We start from the raw sequence: 8,184 nt of genomic DNA on the forward strand, positions 1-8,184 counted from the left end.
TCTGTGTAATTAATTAATTAAAAAAATAACAAACGAATGCGAAAATTATGTGAAATATTTTTGAACCTCCTTACAACCTGTAAGATTGCAAGGAGATTCACAAATATTTCACATCATTTCCTCATTTGTTTATTTTTTAAACTTCTTTCATTACACAGTAAATTTTTTCAACATAAATTGGAATAAACATTCGTAGGTAATTCAGAGAGTGAAGGGGGGAAAAAGAAGGAACAACCGGGTTTCGAATTGGCAGCGAAGTCGCGACGGTAGCCGCTGAGCCACCGGTTCAACTGAAGCTAAAGGTATCTAGACTGTAGCAACTGCGCATTAAAAACTTTGACCTTCGTTTTCTCAGAAGCGGTAGAATGTATGCAGATAAGCCGAGACAGGTGTTCGCTTATTTTGTCCCATTTTTCACTGAGCGAAGTTTCAGCAAGATCGGGGTATGACACTTGGCGGGTCCCCTCGTAAGTGGGGTGCGTTGCGATTCAGTAGACAGAATGCGTCCACTTTCCTCGACTATTCATTGACATGTTCGGAAACTTTCGTTCTTGTAGTGGCAGTTTGCATTACGGGGGCCGGTTTCCAGATAACGGTCTACTAATGGACTTTGCTCCTAGTTTATGTTACTGTGTAGTAGACCTGCTGCAACGACTTGAACCGGAAATGTTTATTTATTTGGATAGTCCGTTTCTTAGCTGTCATATTTCGCTATAATATTTTCCTTTGTTTCAATAAGACAAGTTTAGATGACCGCTGCAACTTGTTAACATCAGTAACAATTTAATACTTTGAAACAGTTACGTGTGGTGTAAGAGGAGCGTACTCTGTTGAATGAGGAATACATTAAACACGAAAGCTGCGTCCAATAACAATAATTAACATTCTGTTACATGACAAAACACAAGTCGAAATACTGTCAATTCATCTTAGTACCCAGTAAAACTTAAATTGGAACGATTGCAAAAATGGCTCTGAGCACTATGGGACTTAATTTCTGAGGTCATCAGTCACTTAGAACTTAGAACTACTTAAATCTAACTAACCTAAGGACATCACACACATCCATGCCCGAGGAAGGATTCGAACCCGCGACCGTAGCGGTCGCGCGGTTCCAGACTGTAGCGCCTAGAACCGATCGGTCACCTTGGCCGGCAACGAACGCAAAGATATGTTTGTGGGGAAAGCAAACGGAAGACTGCGTTTTATTGGCCGCACACTAAGAATACGCAACAGGTCTACTGAAAACACTGCCACACTGCGTTTGTCCGTTCACTGCTATAGCGTTTCTACACGGTGTGGGATCCTTGACAGACGTGGCTGACGGTGCAGCAGCGCGGGATTAGCCGAGCGGTCTTGGGGCGCTGCAGTCATGGACTGTGCGGCTGGTCCCGGCGGAGGTTCGAGTCCTCCCTCGGGCATGGGTGTGTGTGTTTGTCCTTAGGAAAATTTAGGTTAAGTAGTGTGTAAGCTTAGGGACTGATGACCTTAGCAGTTAAGTCCCATAAGATTTCACACACATTTGAACATTTTTCTGACGGTGCACGCCAAAAACGTCCAAGGAACGGTAACACGAGTTGTGATGTCACGAAATAGGGGAGAGACCCAGATTTGATAAGCGAGTTTGGGGTGACATTCATGAAAATAAGTGTTTTTCGTTGCCGCGAGATCTTTTCACGAAATTTCAGTCGCCAACATGTGTTCTGAATGCCAAAACATTATTTCCTCAGGAACTTACACAGGAAGAAATGACCATACCATTAATGTAATTAAGGACTCGTAAGAAAAGGTTAAAGTGGTCTTTTTCCCCGCACGCTGTTAAAGAGTGGGACTGTAGAGAAATAGTCCGAAGGTGGTTCGATGAACCCTCTGCTAGGCACGTAAGTCTGGATTGCAAAGTAATCCTGTAGATGTAGTCATATAGATGTAACAACGAAATTATGTTGTAATTGCGACATGTGAGTTAAATTTGATTTGAACTTCGAAGTTGTTTGCTGTTTATTTATTTTTTGAAAAATGACTCTGAGCACTATGGGACGTAACAGCTATGGTCATCAGTCCCCTAGAACTTAGAACTACTTAAACCTAACTAACCTAAGGACAGCACACAACACCCAACCATCACGAGGCAGAGAAAATCCCTGACCCCGCCGGGAATCGAACCCGGGAACCCGGGCGTGGGAAGCGAGAACGCTACCGCACGACCACGAGATGCGGGCATTTATTTTTTTATTTTTTTTTTTTTGTTCATTATTTTCAGCCATAGACAAACACACAGGTGCGTTAAATTGATACTGAAATAAAGTGACATGCATGGACCAATAACAATAAATGCTTAACTACTTGTTATGGTACTGCAGTATCTGCCGGCGTCTTCAGAAGTGGATATCACATACGACGTACCTAGGGTGTTTATAAGTGGATATTGCACACGGCTTCGAACTAAATTCTAATGTAGCTTCATAAAAGTTCAGTGATCAAACGATCTGAGTTGCTGGCGAATACAGTTTACCTTCACTAGACAATATATATTATCATTATACATGAGGTGAAAAGGGGTTCGCCGGGTGCGGTAACCGTGCGGTTCTAAGCGCTTCAGTCACGAACCGCACGGCTGTTTCAGTCGCAGGTTGGAATCCTAACTCGGGCATGGATGTGTGTGATGTCCTTAGGTTAGGCAGTTTTATGTAGCTCTAGACCTAGGGGACTGATGACCTAAGCAGTTTGGTCGCAAAGTTATTAGAGCCATTTCTTGACCTTTCGCGTAAATTTTCTTTACATAAACGGCCGTTTCTTTAGATTGCGTTGACACAGAAGCTCACTTTTTTACATCACCAAGGGACCGTATACCGCAGGAAGTGCGAAACATGTGTGCTTATTATGTCTACCCGTACTCCAGGTTAACGGGGTTTAAGGGTTGGGTAGCCGGCCGGTGTGGCCGTGCGGTTAAAGGCGCTTCAGTCTGGAACCGCGTGACCGCTACGGTCGCAGGTTCGAATCCTGCCTCGGGCATGGATGTGTGTGCTGTCCTTAGGTTAGTTAGGTTTAATTAGTTCTAAGTTCTAGGCGACTGATGACCTCAGAAGTTGAGTCGCATAGTGCTCAGAGCCACTTGAACCATTTTTAAGGGTTGGGTAGACAGATAGACGGTCAAGAAAGTGAGACTAGTAGCGTTCCATTTTTATCGATTTAATGGACGAAATCTTAACAATGAATATAGCTGTGACAGTTAATGAAGATGAGGGCCATATAAATAATTCCCCCTACTCTTTATTCCAAATGTTCTAGTTGCAGTCGATACATCAGCATATTACTCGTAGCTACACTTTCGATCCAAATCACGTTTACAGGAATGCAAATAAAATCCGTTTGCCTATACACGTGGTAATTCAGATCCCAGTATTAATGCCACCGCGTTTTAGAAGTGCGAGCATTCCAATTGCTAGCTATCTTAAGAAACACTTCGGCTAATGAACGTTTTCTGGCTGTGGCGAGTCAAATGGAGAATCCGAAACATTGTAGAATACGTTTGTCAGCTATGTAACCGTTTATTTCCTGGGGTGGTGCAGAATTATCCTACTAAAGCTACTCGCTAATAACAGTATTTTGTTCTTTCGATAAACATCCCGAATGATTGTCACATAAGCGGTTACAAAAAGGTAGAAAATTCATGTTTTTTAGTCCAGAAAGCTGTATGCATCAGAAACTGCAGGTCATTTTGCCATTTTCATTGCGAAATTGCCGGCTTCTTCATGTGTGGGGTAATAATAGAGGGCTGTTTGCCTGGGTTGTCTACTAGCGTAGTGAAAGGTGTTTGCTACTGCAAGGGAGGTCTGGTTTGTTTTGGGTTCTAATATCGATGGAGGCAGATAGACTAACAGTAAAGCAAATTTTAAGAAATTCTCGCTCCCCCAATACGTTTTATTGCTACCTTTATTCTGTACCGGCGCCCTGTGGATGTAAATATGAAAATCTTGTAGAATTTCTTACTTGTTACTGCCTACTTTTTCCGCTTTTGTGAATGATTGAATTGATTTACGTGTGACACTGAATGATTTTTAACTAAATTTCGTTATGAATCGTCAGGCATTGCTAAATTTGCACACTTTCATGGTATGTCAGCAACGGTAACCCAGTATGACTGGTCTGAACGCTGACACAGACCGTTTCGCGGCCGAACGCGCATAATATTTTGCTAATTCGTAGCGACCTGGTCAACTTTGTCTTACTAAAACAGTTATGTTATCTCGATAAGCTGAAATTCATTTTTATTAGTAAAGTTCGTACTAATTAGCGTTTCCTCACTCATTTATATCGTATATTTAGGTGTTGTGTTGAACACACTAATCAGCATTAATATAGTCTTACACATGATTGAAAACAGTCTGTCAAAGTTCGGAAATTTTTTAAATTTCACATCTGTGCATAGAATGTTGATAGCACTACGTCGCCTTGCCTGTTATGCTTTGTAGCAGACTTTAAAGCTGTGTGGATCAGCATAACGAAAGGAGAGGGGTCTCGCTCGTTTTGTCCACGACTGTATATCACATCTACCGATTTTCGTCCCTTCGGATAATTTCTTCGTGGTGCGTCGTTTTCTTTTGTTAGAGTGTGTTAGTGTGAAAATATGTACGTTGACAGAGAGGATACATTTCGTAATTTCATAGATATACAGCTACTTTAACTGGATTCTGTGCTTTGTTTTTTTGAGTTGTGTTAGTTTTATACTGGACACCAGCAACGCAGATTTTGACTGAATTTGGTCTGATTTTAATTACTTTTTAATTACATCAGTTTTAGAAACTTCATAAACAATTATGAAAGTAGAGATATGTAAATATTAAGGGAATGGAAACCTTTTAAACACTTGAGGCACAGGTAAAACATTGTGCAGGTTTATTTTATGATGTCAGTTCCCAAAGTATAGTATTACTAACATTACCCAAATTTTCAGCGCTTGGTATTGCTGCTTACGTGTTTTTAACTTTCCAATTAATTAATGTGACCGTGAAATTGGTGGTAACAAACTTTAAAAGATGGAGAAATGTCCTAGCTGCTATATTTCACACATCCCCAAAAGTTTCGTACAGCCAAAGGCTGGAGAAAACTTTTGAATCCTGTTCAAGTAACACCAGGTAATTACAGTTTTAGATTTTTATAAGTTACAATTGAAGATTACAATAGGAATTTACATAATCAGAATACCACTGGCATCAACATTTGTGTTAAAATTCACTGTTTGTACACAAGATGTAGTGTATGCTTCTGACTTGGCATAAAATTGCAAATAGAGTCTGTGGAGATGGGAGGCAACACTTCTAAGTTCGATTTTAGTCATTGATCATCTATAAAATATTCAGGGCTTTACTCACAGTTTCTTATTCTTTCATTTTGATCACATATTTTTTATTTGCTGAAGAGGCAGGTCTTACATCCTAGTTGCCAGTGTTTTAATCTCATTCTGCATTTTCTCAAGAATCATATCACAGCGCATGGTAATAGTAATCTTTAACTATCCCAAGTAAAACTCAACTTCAAAAATCATTTCTCTCTTTTTATCGCAATAATCAATTCTCTTGCTAATGAAGTTTCTAAATCATTAGTTAACATATTATTTGTGGGGTGTATTTAATACTTCGAAATATGGTTAAACAAACGAAAAAACAAACATATATACACCCATTCTCATAAATTAAGGATAATGCTGATACATGGCGAAACAACGCTCTGGTCGGTGGTTTGCGGCTTTAAATCACCTCGGGGTATGACCATGCGGTGCATTTGACCTGCGGTCGTCGCACGGTGGCGCTGGCAGCAGTCCACATACGCAGAGATGTGTTGGTGCATGTCAGAGTACGGTGCAGCGAGTAAGTGTGCAGACATTTTCAGACGTGCTAATGGTGACTGTGTGTTGAAAATGGCTCAAAGAACACATACTGATGACGTTATGAGGGATAGAATACTAGGGCGACTGGAGGCTGGTCAAACACAGCAGGTCGTAGCACGGGCCCTCTGTGTGCCACAAAGTGTGATCTCAAGATTATGGCAACGTTTCCAGCAGACAGGAAACGTGTCCAGGCGCTACAGTACGGGACGTCCACGGTGTACAACACCACAAGGAGACCGATATCTCACCATCAGTGCTCGGAGATGGCGAACGGAGTACTGCAGGCAGCCTTGCTCAGGACCTTACCGCAGCCACTGGAATAGTTGTCTCCAGGCACACAGTCTACAGACGACTGAACAGACATGGTTTATTCGTCCAGAGACCTGCAATTTGTATTCCACTGACCCCTGGTCACAGGAGAGCCCGTAAAGCCTGGTGTCAAGAACACATTACATGGTTATTGGAACAGTAGTCCCAGGTTATGTTCATGGACGAGTCCGGGTATAGTCTGAACAGTGATTCTCGCCGGGTTTTCATCTGGAGTGAACCAGGAACCAGATACCATCCCCTTAATGTCCTTGAAAGGGACCTGTATGGAGGTCGTGGTTTGATGGGTGGGATTATGATTGGTAGACGTACATCCTGCAAGTCTTTGACAGAGGAACTGTAACAGGTCAGGTGTATCGGGATGTCATTTTGCACCAGTATGTCCATCTTTTTCAGGTGTGCGGTGGGTCCCACCTTCCTCCTGATGGATGATAACGCACGGCCCCACCGAGCTGGCATCGTGGAGGAGTACCTTGAAACAGAAGATATCAGGCGAATGGAGTGGCCTGTCTGTTCTTCAGACCTAACCCCATCGAGCTCGTCTGGGATGCTCTCGGTCGACGTATCGCTGCACGTGTTCAAACCTCTACGACACTTCAGGAGCTCGGACAGGCACTGGTGCAAGAATGGGAGGCTATATCCCACCAGCTGCTCAACCACCTGATCCAGAGTATGCGAACCCATTGTGCGGCCTTTGTACGTGTGCATGGTGATCATATCCCATATCGATGTCGGAGTACATGCGCAGGAAACAGTGGCATTTTGTAGCACATGTGTTTCGGGACGGTTTTCTCAACTTATCACCAATACCGTGGCCTTATAGATCTGTGTCGTGTGTGTTCCCTATGTGCCTATGCTATTAGCACCAGTTTTGTGTAGTGCCACGTTGCGTGGCACCACATTCTGCAATTATCCTTAATTTATGAGCATGAATATATATACACATACTTACTTAGTCCTTGGCGCTACATCCCATGTAGGTCCTTGGCCTGTCTGATGATCACAGCCAATGCTGACGATTTTCAACTCGTTTCCTCCATCTCCTGACTCATATCATTTTCCACATCCTCCAGCCACCGTTTCCAGGGTCTCCCTTTACTGCTTTTGCCACCTGTATTTCCTGTGTGTGAATCACAATAGTCACAATTCCAGTTACTAAACTAAATATGTACATACTTTGACAGGTAAGCTTTTCTCATTAGATCCTAATATTTCCTTATGCGGAAGTGGTGAACCACCACTTTATCGTGGTCATGATGGTGAGGAGGTTTGTGTGTCTCAAATGATACATAGAGCTATGCTATTGGGACCTATGCTCCTGGTAGGGCCAGTCATGCCAGAATGGTCTGATGGTGAAAGACCAGACGAAGAGTAGCCTCCCCCCCCCCCCCCCCCCCCCCTCAGAGGGCTACCTTCTTGGGAGTATGTGCGTAGCAACCACATGGGCCCTGAGCTAAATCTGACATTCTTCCACTTAACGTTTGTCAGACTTCTTCTGTCTTCTTTCCTGTCGGCCTCCCTTGGCCAACTGTTGAGCTTTTGACCCCAGCAGTATTAGGTTGTGAGGACCAAAAGTGTCATTCATTTTCATTGTCTAGTCTGATCATAGGGAAGGGTGGATCTCTTTTGGCTTAGTGAAGCCAACTCTCTTAGGGGAGTACACCCTGAGATCAAATTCTTGTCCTCCAGGTTGGGAGTCGGGTCAATGGGCCAGCGCTCTGTTATCAATAAAATCTCTCTAAGGCTCGAGAATCTAAAGTGAAACCTCAAAACTTGGAGAGAGAAACATTATGTTTACTATTGGCAAAGAAACAGACACTGAGAGTTGGTACATGGAATGTTCATAGCATAACAAATAAAAACACTAAAATACAGAACGAACAGTATAGACTGAATCTGGACATAATTGTTTTGTATGAAACTAAAATTAAGGGATAAGGAAAAAAGTAATTTGAAAATTTTATCCACGT

The sequence above is a fragment of the Schistocerca nitens genome, chromosome 6, assembly GCF_023898315.1.
Source record: "Schistocerca nitens isolate TAMUIC-IGC-003100 chromosome 6, iqSchNite1.1, whole genome shotgun sequence".
Classification (NCBI taxonomy): Eukaryota; Metazoa; Arthropoda; class Insecta; order Orthoptera; family Acrididae; genus Schistocerca; species Schistocerca nitens.